Source organism: Saccopteryx leptura, chromosome 1 (genome assembly GCF_036850995.1).
Source record: "Saccopteryx leptura isolate mSacLep1 chromosome 1, mSacLep1_pri_phased_curated, whole genome shotgun sequence".
Lineage (NCBI taxonomy): Eukaryota > Metazoa > Chordata > Mammalia > Chiroptera > Emballonuridae > Saccopteryx > Saccopteryx leptura.
The window spans coordinates 83908552-83928196 of NC_089503.1; the positions used below are offsets into that span (position 1 = coordinate 83908552).

General features: G+C 35.1%; 1 pseudogene; it reads right to left on the bottom strand.

The window, feature by feature from the left end:
* Window positions 1-1953: 1953 nt before the first annotated feature.
* Window positions 1954-6803, bottom strand: LOC136388082 (small ribosomal subunit protein eS10-like; annotated as a pseudogene).
* Window positions 6804-19645: the final 12842 nt, after the last annotated feature.

A 19645-nucleotide genomic window follows, 5' to 3' on the forward strand; every position in this document is an offset into this window, starting at 1 on the left:
TTTTATTTTAGAAGCACTTCTGTAAATATCACACAAGAAATAAATGGTATATAAATATAATACATTATGCACACATACATACAATTATTATGACTTTAGGTAACTTTAACTTAGGTATCTTATGTGGGGGTCTATTCTGCCTACAGCATACGTCTATGCTATAGTTAGTATTGTCATTTATCAAATGATGGACTTCTGTGATTATTTTATATGGGTTTTGTTATGCTTTTAAAATTTGGAAATTAATGTTTTCAATTAACCTGGAAATATTTCAGACATTATTTCTTCAACAAATTTTTGCCTGTTTGTTCTTTGTCTGAAACTTCATCACATATTTGTTGGTAAGCTATTTTGTCTTCAATTGTTTGTCTTTCCATTCTTAGGGTTGGATCATTTTCATACATCTCACTTGAGTTTCCTGATTTTTCTGCCATTTCCAATCTGTATTGAGGCAATTTAATGAATTTCCACTTCGGTCCTCAAAGTTAAGTAAGTCTATGTTGAAATTCCAGATTTGTTGAATCTTACCCTAATGATTTTTACTCCTTTAAACACAGATTTTTTAAATTCTTTAACAGGTTTATAAAACATTCTTTGAAATCATCTTAGCTAATTTCAACACCAGAGCCCCTTATAGTCAAATACTATTGACTATTTTTTTCCTGAATATGCTATACATTATTCTTTCATATCTTTGTTGAAAATTGGACATTTTAGATAATATGTCAAAAGCACTCTGTATTCTCAATGTTTTTTTTTCAACTATTATCTAATTATTATTGTAATTTTAAGAAACTTGCCTGGGCTAAAATTCCAAAATAAAAAGTATATGCTTCTGATAATCTGATCTTTTTTTTAGTGTTGTTCCTTATTTTTATTTTTTAAGCTAGCTTCTGAGGGATCACCCTCTCTATCACTTTGTTTAGTTGTTAGATAATGAATGGAGCTGAAGTTCTATTTAAACTCCTCAATCAGAAAAGCTTCTATACAATGCTGATTGGTCTGTGTGGTAGTTGAGAGCATATTCAAAATTCACCCACTTTTTAAATATCCTTTTATTTTGTGCATTGGTCTTTTTAGCATCTCTCCAGTGCAGGTGTGCAGTTTCTCAAACAACCATAACAAAATACTATAGAATAAATGTTTTTTTGAAAAATGTTAATTTTCTTACCGTTCTGGGGGCTAGATGTCTAAGATCGAGATGTTAGCAGGCTTGGTTGCTCCTGAGGCCTCCCCTGTGCCTTGCAGATAGCCACCGACTCACTGTGTCGTCACATGGTCTCCTCTCTGTACAGGTACATTCCTGATGTCTCTCCCTCCTCTTAAAAGAATATTAGTCGTATTGGCTTAGGATCCAATATATAACTTCATTTAAACTTAGTTATCCCTTTAAAAGCACTAAATTCAAGTCAGTCACATTCTGAGGTACACCAGGGGATAGGAGATCTATAGACAAACTCAGGGGAAAGAAACAATTCAGTCCATGGCATTATGATGCTCTCATTTCCAATATCTCTGTTAAATTTTTGGCTGGCTCTTTATTTACCCCATTCAGGATCATAGCTTGGTCTGCTCAAAGCAATAATTTGTCCCTACTCATTTGCTATCAATTTTGCTATTCTTTATTGACAAGGCCTTGGGGTTTACCTCCTAATCTCATGCCAAATTGAGTCTGCACACCCTAAAGCACAAATACTTGTTTTCTAGTGTTCTGGTAAAACTAGGTTTTAACAACTGGATGTGAAGTTAGATTATGGAAAGAGCTCAGGCAAGAAGAAAGCAGATTCCTTTTTTCTCTTTATCAGTTTTACCTTTGGTCAATTTCTAGAAATCTGAAATTGTTCTAAGCAATTCTGTTCAGTTTTATACTTTTTATTTCTGTGTGGGTATGTTCTACTTTTTGTTTTCTTTCTGTCTCTCTTTTGGAGAGAATTTGTCAACCCCTCCATTTTTTCATTTCTCTATCCACAGAAGTCTTTCTTTTATTTTTTTCCTTTTAATTTTTCTAGCCACAAATTTATTCAACAAAAAATAATCCCTCCGACTTTCTGGAGGCAGTTGACCATATCTACGACCGAATCTGCCTCAAAATTGGAATTTGGTTGCCGACCAGCTTTCTTGTCAGCACCAGGGCGCAGCACTCCGTGGGTACGTGTCTCTGTCAGCTTCTCCTCAGGTGAGCCTTACAGGTCGCTCACCCTCCAGACTTTTGGGTCTTGGCCTGCCAGTCTCAGGCCAGTTGCAGTGCAGAGAGGCGGGTATGACTTTAGGGAGCAGCTGAAGGGAAGCACGGAGATAGTGGATGCCCACCTTGGTCAGGTACTACTCCAGTAGAAATGTCTCCAGGCAAACTGTTCCTTCATGTAGCCTCGTGATTTGAGTCTTCATAACAGGAAGACTATGCATATTCTTGTCTGCTAGCTTGGGGTGGTTAGCCATGTGAGCATCTCCTTGGTCACCATCACTTTCTTCTTATAGAGGTGATCATGAATGACAATCGTGATGACTGCTGCATCCCTGCCAGAGCTGGAAAGGAAAAGTGGAAACCCCTCTTTCTCTTCGCTATGCCTTTGCTCCACCCAGTTCCTTCTTGCTTTAAATTTTTTTTGTGTTTTTCTTTTTCCAAGTGAAAGGAGAGGAGATACAGAGACAGACTTCCACATGCACCCTACAGGGATCTACTGGCAGTCCCCGTCTGGGGCTGATGCTCTGCCCATCCTTAGCCATGCTCCTAACCAAGCTATTTTTAGCACCTGAGGCTGAGGCTCCATAAAGCCATCTAAGCACCCTGACATGCACTGGGACAAATCAAGCCATCAGTGCAGGAAAGGAAGAGAGAGAGACAGACAGAGAGACTGAGAGAGGAGGGGGAAGGGTGGAGAAGCAGATGGTCACTTCTCCTGTGTACCCTGACTAGGAGTCGAACTCAGGACATCCACACACTTGGCAAACGCTCCACCACTGACCCAACAGGGCCTAAAATACATATTTTAGCTATTACCTAGAAGTATTCTGTGGCAAATTTTCTCAGTTCTTTTATATTTGAAAACTTATTTATTAAATACATTTGTGTTTCATATAAGATTCAAGGTTAAAAGTAATTTTCCCTCAGAATATGAAATTATTATCTTATTGTTGTAGTGTAGAAAGACTCACTCTATTATCTTCAAGAATGTAGCTTTTTATTCCTTTAAAAATATTTAGAATTTTGTTCCAAATATTTTAAATTTGTTTTGTTTTAATGTAGAATTAGTATGTATGTGTTCTTTTGACACTTTTGATGTAGTAGGAACCTACTAGATACTTTACTTTTCCTGTATAATCTCTTGGTCTGGCCAATTTGTTTCCTATGAAGTCTCTCAACAGAAGATATCCAGTGTGGAAAACTGGTCATGCTAATGATTTCTCTTTCCCTCTCAAATTCAATCATTCTGCAGGTACTACTGGCAATGCCCTCAGGGAAAACTGGCTCTCAGTGAAAACCTCCTCTGGAAATTCTTTATCTGTGAATTTCAGTTTATTAGTTTTTTATTTTGTCCACAGTTCTCTGAAACTTTCATTTTTAATTAAATTTATTGGGGTTTTATGTGTACAATTCTATGATAATTCAATCTGTATATGGCATTGTGTGCCCATCACCCAAAGTCAACTTTTCTTCCATGACCATATATTTGACCCGCTTTTACCCATTACTTCCTCTCTCCCCTCTTTCCCTCTGGTAACAACCCTGTCATCTGTGTCTATGAGTTCTATTTATTTTTTTCTTGTTTGTTCATGTGTTGCTTTCAGTTTATATCCCACATATGAGTGAAAATATATGGTTATCTTTTTATGACTGGCTTATTTTGCTAAGTATGATATTCTCAAGCTCCATCCATGTTGTTACAAATGGCAATACTTCATTTTTTCTTATGTCTATTATTTCATTGTATATATGCACCACATCTTTATTCATTCATTTAAATACATTATTTTTCTAATAATGCTGGCTTTTTGTAGATGGCATGCTATGACTTACTATATCTTTCTCAGAAATATAAGCTCTCTACTGCTTTATATTTATTATTATTTTAATTTGGGTTTATACAAATAATTAATATATCATTATTTTAATTTGTTTATAAACACATTCAGTATTTGCAATTACATGGTGACAGTCCCAAGAAAAATGACATAATTGATATTAAATATTGTGCTTTGTTCTTTTAATTTTTTATTTTATTTTTTTTTTAGAGAGAGAGAAAAAAAAAGGGGGTTAAGAGCGGGAAGCATCAACTCACAGCAGTTGTTTCCTATATGTGCCTTGACGAGGCACACCCAGGTCTTTGAATTGGCGACCTCAACATTCCAGGTCAATGCCTTATCCACTATGTCACCACAGACCAAGCTGTGCTTCGTTTTTATAAAGCTTTGCAAGTTATCTATTAGATCTATATAAGCATTCAAAATTTCATTAATTATAGTATATCTCAGCTAATATGCTCAGACCAAACAATAATCTGTTTTTTGAAAAAAAGGAAATAAGGCCCTGGCCGGTTGGCTCAGCGGTAGAGCATCAGCCTGGCGTGCGGGGGACCCGGGTTCGATTCCCGGCCAGGGCACATAGGAGAAGCGCCCATTTGCTTCTCTACCCCCCCCCTCCTTGCTCTCAGTCTCTCTCTTCCCCTCCCGCAGCCGAGGCTCCATTGGAGCAAAGATGGCCCGGGCACTGGGGATGGCTCCTTGGCCTCTGCCCCAGGCGCTAGAGTGGCTCTGGTCACGGCAGAGCATCGCCCCCTGGTGGGCAGAGCGTAGCCCCTGGTGGGCGTGCCGGGTGGATCCCGGTAGGGCGATTGTGGGAGTCTGTCTGACTGTCTCTCCCTGTTTCCAGCTTCAGAAAAATACAAAAAAAAAAAAGTAAATAAAAAGAATTCATTGAAATAAGAGACTTTGTAAAGATTCAAATCTAAGATCATTTATTGATTCTTAAGTGATAGGTTTAGGAACAAAAACAAAAATTAATGATTATTTTGGGGGTTATTTAATTAGGCTTAAAGACTTTATGTAACTGCTTAATTTTTCATTGAGAATATAGTGGTGCCTGACCTTCATGGCACTTGTAATCTCATAGGGAAGGAATTGATTGCATAACTAAATGATGAAGTTTATGATAAGGGCCATAAAGAAGAACTGGGATGTATGAAAATTTATAAGGAAAGTTTACTTTTTCTGAGGTGGCAGGAGGGAAAATATCAGGGAATTCTTTCTAAAGAATGAAACATTTAATATATGACTTGAAATATGAACATTGCCAAGATTTTATAATCACAATTACAAGCACCTAGTTTATGTCAAATATTTGTTATATCTATTAGTAAAAGTTAGCTATACAGAATTATATACTTGTATGGAGATTACTGAATGAAAACATAAGAAAAATAATATTTAAGATAAAATAATGTATGACAAAGTATGGAAAGGGGGATTGAACATGAGACAACACAAAATAGAAAAAAAGAACTATGAGTGAAGAAAAGCAGAGTAAGGGGATTTGTTACATGATGTAAGGCTGGGTCCGAAATTAAAGATTATATTGAAATTTTGAAGCTGTTTTATATATTTTGATATTTATTCCCAGTAAAATGAGATTGTATTGAAAAAATGTTAAGTATCAAATTGATTTAAGGCAATTTGTAATGTAAAAAAGTATTCTTGTCATAGTGTGTAGAATAGAGTGGAATGGGGAAGAGATTATATAGAAATTAGCTTATTGCAGGTGTTTAATGGTGGTGCATTTGTCTAGAACGGAGATGTGTGATTCATGAAATGTAAGTAGATTTTGGAGATTCTGTGGTAGGAAAATAAACAGACTATGGAGATGATAATCTGTAGACTAGAAGAAAAAGGACAGAGAAATTAATGATCACATTCAGATTTTGGAATACATACATTGACCGAGGTGCTGTATAGAATAAATACAAAAGAAGCAGGCACACAGGGGACTAATAGGAATTTTGTTCTGGCCATGTTAGGTTTCCTGAGCATGTAATACAACCAAATGGGGATATAAAGTAGGCACTGGACTTTATTTTCCTGAAACCAAAAAGAGTCCTTGGGGCTAGCATAAGATTAAAAAGCAACCTATAGAAATGGATGAGAGAAATGTGAAAGAAAGATTAAATAGAAGAGAAAATAATCTAGGACATATCCTGATGAAATTAAACATGTAAAGGGTGATTAGATGAGAAACAGATAGCAAACTGGCTGAAACAGAGGAGGGAGTGAAACAAGAAAATAAAACAAAAACAGCACATAAAGAGGGAAGCATGTTGCAGTGAAAGCCAGTGAACAAAGTGGCTTAAAGAAGGATTATGTCATGAGCAAAGGTAGTTATCAGAAATCCCCAAGTCAGATGCATACCCTGCATCAACCATTCCTATTAATATTTTTCTATCTCTTGCCTAGACTGTGTAGTATCTGGTTAGGGTGGCAAAAAATTTACCTCTACCATCCTAGAGTTTTCAACCGTGCCTGAGAATTAAACGGACATGAGCCAGGATAACAGGAAAAAAACACACAAATTTGCATAAGGTTTATGTAACATTGTTAGTCCTCATAAGGAAATAAAGAAAGAAGTGGCAAAACATAAATGCTTTTATATTAGGTTGAACAAAGAAAGGCAATTTTGGAAAAGTAAACTATATCTGTGGCTAAAGGAAGATAAGATTATTGGGTCTGTTTGTGCAGAATCTTACAAGTCTTTATATCCCACCGTTGATAATAAAATATTTATTTTCTTCTGGAATAAGGATATAAGCTTTCATGAGGGAGTTTTATATTCTATTTTCAGGATGAAAAGAGAGAGAGCAGAGCGTCCATTTCCTATCTGCTGTTTCCCAAGTGCGTTTAGATTAAAATAATTCATTTGTCAAAGTGACATATTTTAGGGTGGTATGGTATATCCTGCTATCTTTCAGCTGCCTAATTGCTTTCACTGTTTCTACTCCTGGCCTCCTAGAACAAATTCTTCAAATAAGCAAAAATGAGATTTTTAAAATACACATTTTAAAAAATGTAAATCAAGTGAATTTAATCACTCTGTCATTCTTTCTGATTTGTTTCTTTCTCCCTTTGCTCACTGTGTTTTAGCTGTAGAGATCTCGGTGCTAGTTTTGGACATGTCAATGATACATTTCCAGCCCTTTGCACACAGTTTCTCTGTTAACAACTGATTGCAAAAATGGCTGTATTCTTCATTCCTCTCTTTGTACATACACTTTGTAAAATGATCTGCAGCTCATTTTATTGAGACAGTCTCTTTCCTTCACCCTTGAACTTTGATCTGGCTTTGTGATTTTCTTAGATCGAAAGAACATAATGAAGAAAAGGCAGAGTGCAATTAACAGTGTAGGCTTCAGGAGGCTTAGGGTGCCACCCTCTGTTCCTTGGATATCTGAGATGGTCAGATGAGCCATCGTGTCTAGTCTGCAGAGGAATGAGAAATCACATGGAGCAAAACTGATCATGCCTGTCATGGTCATCCGGGATCACTCAACCACAAGCTAAACTAGCATCTGAAACAGATGCATAGGTTAGCCTACATGAGATCAGCCAAAAAAAAAAAAAAAAAATCACCCATAGCGCCAGGAATCAATCACATCCTTATTATTTCAAACTATAGAAATGATCCCTGAAAGTATAGTCTTCTTATTATTTCAAATCACAGAGCTTTATGATGGTTTTGGTATGTAGCAATAGCCAATTGATTTAGTTTATTTTAATTGTCCTGATAGTTTGCAAGACATTTTCATCAACAGCTTTCTCACTTCATTTAGGTCTCTCTGTTCACATGTCATCCCTCAGAAAGCAGTTCTCTGGTCATCTAAATATCTTCTAATACTACCTAATTTTTTCCTCGTTATACTCATTAATGATCAATATATAATGTATTTATTTTTAATCTCTTAATCTTTGTTTTTAGTATTAAGTGTACAATGCAAGTATAGTCCTTAGAGTATCTGACACAATAGAATGGATCTATAGTTTTGTTTTTTGTTTTGTTTTGTTTTACTATTTTTCACTATTTAAATCTATACATATTGTTTTGACGAATTGGTTATCAGGTTTTTCAGTTACTCAAGTGAATAGACCTTTGATACCCCATTTCATGTGTTTTATGACATATGAAAATTCTATGGTGATTACAATTTAGGAAATCAAGCTGAGCTATATACCCTCATTGGGTAAACTGCAGAGTACAAAACAGTCACTGGTCAATGTATCACTTAAAATCTCACTTCACACATGAACTAGGTGAAGCCACAAAGTGTTGGTCTGAGCTGAAAGACTGGTTAGAATTGTGTTTTGTTAACAGTTGAAATGTCCGTATTTTAATATATTACCAATCCAGCAAATGAGCAATGTGATGATTAAATTTTGTCAAGCCCTCTTCCCTCTGCTTTTAAATTTTTCATGAAGGATCTGAAGTGGCCAATGAAAACTGAAAGCCAGAAAGTCACGATTCTTTTTTTGCACTTATTTGGCATAGTACATAAGTCATGTTTCCACCTCCCACTATATAAAAAGTCATGCCTATTAAAGTACTCATTTATTTACATGTATGTTTGCATTACGGGTCTGAGGGCAAGATTCGCTATGATATTCTACAGTAATTATTACATGCCTTATAAACAAAAAGCCAACTCTACCTCCTCCCATACCACCTCATTTTTGTATGCTTACTTATGGTTAGGGATAAACAATCTGGAAGAGACAAAGCTTGAGACCAAATAAAGTTAGAATATCCATTTGAATTCTAGTCTAATGGGATAAACAGGCTAGATTACTAATATATGACTTTACAACATAAAAGCCACCTTAAAAAAAACTTTAGAAAGAAGGAAATCTTGCCTTTGTGACAGCATGGATGAACTGGAAAGCATTATGCTGAGTGAAATAAGTCAGTCTGAGAAAGACAAATGCCACATGCTTTCACTCAGTGTGGAATCTAATGAACAAAGTCAACTAACAAACAAAATTAAAACAAACTCATATATAGAGAACATACAGCAGAGGGGTGGGTGGTTGGGTGAAAAAGTGGGTGGCAGTTTGAAGAAGATAAGGAGGATAAATGGTGATGGAAGGAGACTTAAATTGGGGTAGTGACATACAGTGCAAGGTATAGATGATGAATTATAGAATTGTGTAATTGAAACCCATATAATTTTATTAACCAAGTCACCCCATAAATTTGACTAAAATAAAGTTTTAAAAATATTTTAAAGTAAGTAAAAATAAGATATGATAAAATAATCTTTTTAAATTCACGGACATCGTATAAAACAATAAATCTCCTAGACAGGGTGTACAATTCTTGAAAGTGACAAACTTTATCCCTTACATAATAAAAACTCAGCTTTCTTCGTTTTTAGAAAAACTTACTGTTTCTGATAAAGAGCTGGGAGGATTTCAGCACAACAATGTGAGAACCATTGGTGAATCACTCACTGCACAGTGAAGAGGAAATATATATATATATATATATATATATATATATATATATATATACACACACACACACACACACACACACACACACACACTCACACACACAATACATACACATATATATACAATATACTGTATATGTTTTGTATTACAGAATGTTACATTGTATATATATGTATAATAATTATATACATTTATACACAAGCATTTAAAGCCCCTCTGGAAATGGTCATGAGCAAATTAAGAAACATCTATTCATGAAAATCTATGAGATCTTAGTATTAAAGGAATAGTCCATGGTATATGAACCTAGCCCCTCCTTCTTCCAAATATCTTGCGTTTTCTTTCCTTAAGGTTTAATTGGGAAATTAAGCTCTCCTTGGACATAAAATTAAATCAAATTAGCATAGCTTTCACAATCAAAGTAAGGCTGACATTCTAACAAATATTTTTAAAATATAAACTGAAGTACATGTGGAAATTAAGGATAGCTCATAACTAGCAAGGTAAAAGTAAATTACCTATAATATAGTAATTTTAAGATGAAATCAAAATAAGTCTAAATATATGAACCTTCCTATGTTATCTAAACTATATTATTCTGAAACATAGGTATAAGAGAAAAGAAAATCGTTACTTCAGCAGATATTTAAAATTAACTTTAGAGCAAAATTAATATTTAAAGGACCTAAGAATGACCTCCACATTATGGTTAACTCTAGATAGATAATTAGTAGCTAGATAGAACTCAATAACTGTATCAAGAGATTCTTTGTTCATTTCTTAAAGCTGCCATCCTAAGACAAGTATCTCTTGAGAGAGAATCTGCCACCTGCATTCTCTATAACATTGTGCTTAATACTGGATCCATTTTAATACCTAGTGTATTATAGGTGCTCAATTACATACTCTACTAAATTGTTAGATCAAATAAATAACTACTATAAACAATATCTCCTGTACTTGTTTTCCTTTATATCTAATGTTGAATCAATTATTTTAAATTTTGTTTGATTCACATAAAGAAATAAGTAACTCAGTTTATTTATTTGTATTTTGGTTTACTCCAGTAATCTTCAGCAGAAAAAATTAAAATTGAAGTAATTTTAGAAATTTGCTTTCCTCTTGGCAGAAAGAAAACTAAATAGGTAACTTATAATTGGAATGAGAGACACCTGTTTACTCCTATTGTGATACTAAGTGCATCAGAGCTAAAATGAACACTATAATCATTTTACAATTTTTAGTATTCATCAAAATGTATTGCATATACCTATAAAATGTATTTTCTGATTTGTAACAAATTCTCCTTGAGTCCCAAAGCTCAGATACCCATTTTTTTGAGTTATTATAAGAAAATGGAGTAGGAATTTAATTTGCCTGGTAAGTGATCCCCTCTTGCTGAAACAGCATTCTATCACCAAGGATAAAATGAATCCTATTATAGGGAGGAATGATCAAGCTGTGGGAAATGTCTGGGGGGTTCCAGTTTATAAAGTACATATTGCATTTTGCCAGTGTGTTGGTATCCATCATAAGTACATGATTTCAAACATGTAGTCAATTTGCATAAGGTAGATGACTATGTAGTTCTTTTCATTTAAATAGAACTACTATTTAATTAGTTACTTCTTATAGTGTCACGCATTATTTGTAGTTTTTCTTTGTAACATATGCTCTTATTGTAGAGTTTATTTGATTGATCTAGGTAGAATTACAAGAGCAAATGTAATGGGTTTATTTTTCAATGTCCTATGTCCCTTGAATTTATTATTTTGCAGTATTTGAGATTTGAAAGGATAAAAATTATGCCTCTGGCAAATACTTAGCTTAAAACTAAATTTCCTAATTTTCATACAAACAAATTTTGTGTGTGTCTATGTGTGTGAATTTGTATATGTCCCTGAGTATGTACATATGTGTGTATACACAGAAATACATACATATAAAATACATATATAGATATATGTGCTCCCAAGCACATATGTTGGTATAGACAGCTGGTTAGGTAAATTTTAAAATGTTATTTTATTTTTAGTTTATTATGTTTAAGACTATTATACCCGAAAATTTGGGTCACCCAATTGATCACAGAGATAAAATAGAGAACAAGTAGTGAGCATGTAAGAGAACAATCATTAACACATTCTTCAGTGAGTTTTTCTAAAAATAGTTCTGGAATAGATTTCAAATAGGCCCCTTTTTATGTTTTATTTTTTTTACAGAAGAACAAATTACCAGCTTTCAAATTATCAGTCAAATAATTCCTTGTACAAGTGTAATTGAAATGTTTCTATAGTTCTTTACAATTGTCACCATAGTCATTTAAAGAATTTTCAGTGAGGTATTTAAGAATATAGAACATAAAAGTAGAACATTTTACCTGAAAGAGCATGTTTTTGTTCTAAATAGAATGGCATATCTAAAACACAGTTCATAAATAATAGAACTTTAAGAGATGACATACTAAATTGTGTTGTTATACTTTATTAGGGACCAAAAGAAATATGATATTTGTGTGCCAACATGTATTAAGATTTTGGAGCCCTGGCCAGTTGGCTCAGCGGTAGAGCGTCGGCCTGGCGTACAGGGGACCCGAGTTCGATTCCTGGCCAGGGCACATAGGAGAAGCGCCCATTTGCTTCTCCACCCCACCTCCTTCCTCTCTGTCTCTCTCTTCCCCTCCCGCAGCCAAGGCTCCATTAGAGCAAAGATGGCCCGGGCGCTGGGGATGGCTCCTTGGCCTCTGCCCCAGGCGCTAGAGTGGCTCTGGTCCCCGCAGAGCATCGCCCCCTGGTGGGCAGAGCGTCACCCCTGGTGGGCGTGCCGGTTGGGCGCATGCGGAATTCTGTCTGTCTCTCCCCATTTCCAGCTTCAGAAAAATACAAAAAAAAATTTTGGTATTTACATACATTTAAAAATATATACATATCTCCATTTGACAATACTCACAGACATTATAGAAATAGTTATACAAATGCATATATAATAAAAGTGATTAGTACTCAGATAAAAATATTATCTACTTTATATTGGGGATAAAAAATATTACTCAGAGGATTAACATTTAAGCTAAGATGAGAAATAACTGTAGGAGTTAGCCAGGTGAAAATTGGGGGAGAACATCTCAGAGAAAAATGATAGCATATAGACAAGTTCTAAAACAGAAGAGATACCTTGCTTTTGGAGAATGGAAAGAAAGCCATTATAAAAAGGGTATACTGAATAGAAAATAATAAGTATATTATTGAGACAGTTTTCATTTCTTCTTTATTCTCTCTACCTAAATTATTTAACCCATTTCTTCTATGTTGAGAAATACTAGTCTGTATCTTTTCTATAAGATTTTGGGCAACAACACCCAAATTCTGTTTTCTGCATCACTGGCAAGCGTTGAACTTACCCTTAAATTCAATATATCTAAGACTGAGTCTTTGATTTCCCTTTTCAAGCCATATTTTCTTCTATTCTCGACATTTCAACACATTGAACCACTACCTACTGGGTTTCTCAAACCAGAACTTCAAAGTTGTTCTTGATTCCTCCCTCACTATGAGCCCTTCAATCTGGGGTCCTAAGCAAACCTGACCTTTCTACTATAAAATCTATCTTTCCCACCCTACTAAAACTGTCACCACCCAATATGAAACTACCATATTATTTTGCCTAATCTGTTATAATCTTTCTTAATATCACCTCACTCCAATGTCTTCCCCAAATAGCAGACATCTTAATAACATCAAAACAATTTACAAAGAACTCATAAAACTCAACAACAAACAAACAAACAATCCAATAAAAAAATGGGAAGAGGACATGAACAGACACTTCTCCCAGGAAGAAATACAAATGGCCAACAGATATATGAAAAGATGCTCAGCTTCATTAGTTATTAGAGAAATGCAAATCAAAACTACAATGAGATACCACCTCACCCCTGTTAGATTAGCTATTATCAACAAGACGGGTAATAGCAAATGTTGGAGAGGCTGTGGAGAAAAAGGAACCCTCATACACTGTTGGTGGGAATGTAAAGTAGTACAACCATTATGGAGGAAAGTATGGTGGTTCCTCAAAAAACTGCAAATAGAACTACCTTATGACCCAGCAATCCCTCTACTGGGTATATACCCCAAAACCTCAGAATCATTGATACGTAAAGACACATGTAGCCCCATGTTCATTGCAGCACTGTTCACAGTGGCCAAGACATGGAAACAACCAAAAAACCCTTCAATAGAAGACTGGATAAAGAAGATGTGGCACATATACACTATGGAATACTACTCAGCCATAAGAAATGATGACATCAGATCATTTACAGCAAAATGGTGGGATCTTGATAACATTATACGGAGTGAAATAAGTAAATCAGAAAAAAACAAGAACTACATGATTCCATACATTGGTGGAACATAAAAACGAGACTAAGAGACATGGACAAGAGAGTGGTGGTTACCAGGGGTGGGGGGAGGGAGGACGCAGGAGGGAGGGAGGAAGAGAGTTAGGGGGAGGGGAAAAAAAAACACACATTTTAGGAAATTCTAAATGTTTAAAATAAAAATATTTTGGGGTTTCCTAGAATACTTGGGGGTTTATGTTATAGATTTTATTTTTAATTTTCTCATATTTCTTTTTTTTTTTTTTTTTTTTTTTGTAATTTTCTGAAGCTGGAAACGGGGAGAGACAGTCAGACAGACTCCCGCGTGCGCCCGACCGGGATCCACCCGGCACGCCCACCAGGGGCGACGCTCTGCCCACCAGGGGGCGATGCTCTGCCCCTCCGGGGCGTCGCTCTGCCGAGACCAGAGCCACTCTAGTGCCTGGGGCAGAGGCCAAGGAGCCATCCCCAGCGCCCGGGCCATCTTTGCTCCAATGGAGCCTTGGCTGCGGGAGGGGAAGAGAGAGACAGAGAGGAAGGAGGGGGGGTGGGGGTGGAGAATCAAATGGGCGCTTCTCCTATGTGCCCTGGCCGGGAATCGAACCCGGGTCCTCCGCACGCCAGGCTGACGCTCTACCGCTGAGCCAACCGGCCAGGGCCTTAATTTTCTCATATTAAAGGAGCACTCTCTATATGATATTATCCCTTTCACATTCATTGAAACTTGTTTTATGTCCAACCTAATTTTATTGATTGCTCTCTGTTCACTTGAAAAGAATTCTGACATTGTTGAGAACATCCTAGAAATATCAAATAGCTTGCCTGACCAGGTGGTGGCACAGCGAATAGAGCATCAGACTGGGACAGAGAGGACCCAGGTTCGAGACTCCAAGATCGCCAGCTTGAGCATGGGCTCATTGGTTTGAGAAAGACTCAGGTGCTTAAGCCCAAGGTCGCTAGCTTGAGCAAGGGGTCACTCAGTCTGCTATAGGCCCCCGGTCAAGGCACATATGAGAAAGCAATCAATGAACATCTAAGGTGCCACGAAGAAGAATTGATGTTTCTCATCTCTCTCCCTTCTTGTCTGTCTGTCCCTATCTGTCCCTCTCTCTGATTCTGTCTCTGTCACAAAAAAATAAATAAAGTAAAATAATAAAAAAAGGAAATATCAAATAGCTTAACATGTTTGTTGTGTTGTTCAGTTTCTTAATGATTTTACTGGTTCTTTTATCTTCTTTTTCTATCAATTAATGAGAGAATGTGTTAAAAAAATCTACATTCATGAATTATCCATTTCTCCATTTACTTTTAATTTTCCTCTTATTTATTGCATTTTATTATTAAAATGTTTTGTTATAATGTTATGTTTCTCTGATGTGTCACTTTCATCAACTTGCAATGACTCTATTTATCTCCATTGATGATCTTTGTTTTAAAGTTCATTTTGCCTAATATTAATGTAACTACTCAAACCTTTATAGGCTATTTACAAGGAACTTCTGCTATCTGTTTCTTTCAACCTATATTTAAATTTTATTTCTTATAGAAAGCATAAAATCAGTTATTTTATCAATTTTAAGAAAACTGCATACGTCTGATAAGGGGTTAATAACCAAAATTTATAAAGAACTTGTAAAACTCAACACCAGGAAGACAAACAATCCAATCAAAAAATGGGCAAAAGAAATGAATAGACACTTCTTCAAAGAGGACATACAGATGGCCAATAGGCATATGAAAAAATGCTCAACATCACTAATCATTAGAGAAATGCAAGTTAAAACCACAATGAGATATCACCTCACACCAGTCAGAATGACGCTCATCAACAAAACAACACAGAATAAGTGCTGGCGAGGATGTGGAGAAAAGGGAACCCTCCTGCACTGCTGGTGGGAATGCAGACTGGTGGAGCCACTGTGGAAAACAGTATGGAGATTCCTCAAAATATTAAAAATCAAACTGCCTTTTGACCCAGCTATCCCACTTTTAGGAATATACCCTAAGAACACCATGGCACTGTTCCAAAAGAAGAAATGCACCCCCATGTTTATGCAGCATTGTTCACAATAGCGAAGATCTGGAAACAGCCCTAGTGTCCATCAGTGGACGAGTGGATTAAAAAGCTTTGGTACATAGATACTATGGAATATTACTCAGCCATAAGAAATGATGACATCAGATCATTTACAACAACATGGATGGACCTTGATAACATTATACTGAGTAAAATAAGTAAATCAGAAAAAAAATAAGAACTATATGATTCCATACATAGATGGGACATAAAAATGAGACTCAGACACATGGACAAGAGTGTGGTGGTTATGGGGGGGAGAGGGAGGAGAGGGGGGAGTGGGGAGCGGAGGGGCACAAAGAAAACCAGATAGAAGGTGACGAAAGACAATTTGACTTTGGGAGATGGGTATGCAACATAATCAAATGTCAAAATAACCTGGAGATGTTTTCTCTGAACATATGTACCCTGATTTATCAATGTCACCTCATTAAAATTAATAATAACAAAAAAAGAAGAAGAGGCCAGATTGCTAGCTAAGCTCTTTCTCCACCATGTGAGGATACAAGAGATTAGCAGTCTGCAACCCAGCTTGGCAGAACTCAGCCGAGCTGGCACAATGCCCTCAGAATTCCAGCCTCCAGACCAGAGGAAATAAGTCTCTGTTGTTTATCAGCTGGTCAGTCTACAGTACTTTGTTATAGCAGCCTGAACTGACTGAACAGTCTCAAAGCAACTTTCCAAACCCAAAATCATCCTTCTGAGACAACAGACCTTCAGATTTCCATCAGAAAAGAAACTCTCAATTCAAAGCCATGACAATAAAGGGATATTCATCACCCCACATTGCAAACAGGCTTAGCCTAATTCTGAAGGGCTAATAAAATCCTCAAAATAAATGTATCAATAAGAAAAAGAAAACTGCTGCATTTTAATTGAAGATTTAGACAATTAACATACAATGTAATAATTGGTATGATTTGATGTAGGACTTTATTATTTTATTATTTATTTCTGTTTGTCATATCTGTTTTTTTTAATTGATTTTATTGAGGTGATATTGCTTAAAAAATTATACAGGTTTCAGGTGCCCAATTCTACAATGCATCTCTGTAAAATGTGTTATGTGCTCACCCCCTCCCAAGTCAAATCATTGTCCATGACCATTTAGACCCCCTAAACCTTATCTGGTTTTAATTCCCTAATTCTCAAATTCTTGCTTTCTTTTGCATCATCTGGATATTTTTGAATATTTTTCATTTTATTTATTTATTAGCTTTTTAGTTACACTTTCTGGAAATATTTTTAGTGGTTTATTTAGGGAATGCAATAAAAATATAATATATATACATCCTCATGTTACCAATCATTCATGTTGTACCATTTCAAATAAACTATTGAAACCTATTTAACTTTTTTCATGTTATCATTGTCATATGTATTGTATATGCATGTATTTAAATCTCATATTAGTGTTACAAAATTTGCTTTAAAGAGTCAATATAATTTTTTGCTTTAAATAATCATTACTATTTAGCTGTGGATATTTTCTCAGATATTTATAATTTTCAATGTTTTTCTTTGGCAAAAGTAGATTTACAGTTGTGTGTACAAATATTAATACATTGATTAGTAAAGAATACAAGAATAAACTGTTTTTGCATACTCACAACTATAAACCTGCTTTGCCCACAACTTTCTCCAGATAATTGATATTTCAAATATTTTTCTTTATTCTTCACAAGTGTTGATTCATTTCACAATTTGCTGTTTTTAAAAAAAAGTTTTTTGAAAAACCTCATATAGAGTTATTCCCCCTCCTCAACTCCAGAATTTTACCTTTAATCAGCAGGAGTTACTCTATTTTGGCTTAGACTGCCATCCCAAAACTCAGTTTCCATCCCACAAGGTTTTTATATATTTCCATTATTATTTAGTTTGAATTATTTTTGCTGGGATTTCTGTTTTGCCCTGTAAGTTTATCAGAACTACATGACCTATTTAACAAATACGTGGGAAATGTGCTTTTTACATTGTGCTAGTATATGTTAGTTTGATTCTATTATTCCCTGAGAAATTACTTTGTAATATTTCAATTCTTTGAAATATAATAGGTACATTTTAAACAAATATTTGCTCACAGTTTTATAAATTATTCCTGTTCAGTTGGAAAAGTGTGAACTCTGTGTTTGTTTAGTGGAATGTCAATAAAGTTAAATTGATTAATTTTGTTGTTTAGAGATCTTGATTCTCATTGAATTATTCTCTGCTTGTTCTACCCAATATTGATAGAGAAATGTTAAAAATATTCATCCATATTAATGGATTATTTTACTTCATCTTCAATTGTCAAGTCTGTCAAATTTTGTTAATACCATTAAATTTGTTATTAGAGTTACAGAGGTGTTACACAGAATTATGTTCCAAGATTATGATAGTTACAATGTTCTGTGTATTATACTCTTTACTATTAAAATGTTTTTCTCTATCTATACTTCTTGCCTTAATGTCTACTTTGGCTGATATTAATAAAGCTATAATAGTATTTGTTTGCTTTTTGTATGGTATGTATAGTTTTTCCTTTCTCTTTTAAAAATTAGTATTCTTATATTTAAAATTTGCTTCATGTATATAGCATGAGTTGTTTTGTTTAACTAGTCTGATAATCTTTATATTTTACTTGGAAATTTTATTCTATCTAACTTTACTATAGTAATTAATAGAATTAAGTTTAAATCTACAATTAGGTTGTTTCCTTTCCATTTTTTAATTTAATTGTAGGTAATTTTTATTCCTCTTATTTGTAGGTTATTTTTATCCCTCGTTGTTTCTTTCTGATAGTTTAATTAATTTTTAATTATTTTGTTTTAATTCCTATATTTGCTTTGCAAAATTGTATTCTTGTATTATTTCTTAGTATAACCCAGAAAGTATAACAGGCATTGTGATCTATTAATTTTATGTTAAAACATTTGTTTTACTATATATTAAATAATGTAGAGACTACAGATTGTTCTATTTATTGAATCTCTCACCTGCAGTTAGCTGTACTGTCAGCATATATTATACTCAGATTGGATGTTGCATAAATTTAATGTTTACATTACTGGGGCCTGAATCTTAACGTAGTTATTTAAAGGAAGTCAGGCTTGTTGAACCTGTTCTAGCACACCCTTAATTCCAATCAGTTTGCTTAAATTGAGATTTGATGAGAAAGGGTCTGAAGCAGCATTTATCCCAGATTCAATTTAGCCACATAATAGAATGTGACCTCTTATAGCATTCTACGCAGTGCCCATGTATGATGAGGTTGTTCCATTCTAGCTGGGTGCTTTCATGAAATATTCCTAACTCTGCATGAGCTCTGGATTTATTCAGTCTACTGTTTTCTGGTAGTTCTCTCCCAGTCTCATTGAATTTCACTCAATGCAGATCAGTATGCAGACAAAGCCTTGAAGAGAGCACCTTTCTCTCCAAGAGGGTCTCTAGACGTCTCTCTGAATAACTCCCTCTTTTCTGGTTCTCAGTTATGAAAATATTGTCTGATTGGTCTCCTTAGTAAACAGTAGTTTCCTAACCTCAGTGAGACTGCTAGACTCTATTTGACTTTCCATCCTACTCAATGTCCTGCAAACTGCCACTCAGCATTAAACTAAAATTACACGTCTGAGTTTTTAAGTCATTTGTTTACTCTCCCTCAAGAATCATCATAGCCCTGCATGGTCTATTGGGATGTCCAAAATCTGAAAACAATGTATTCA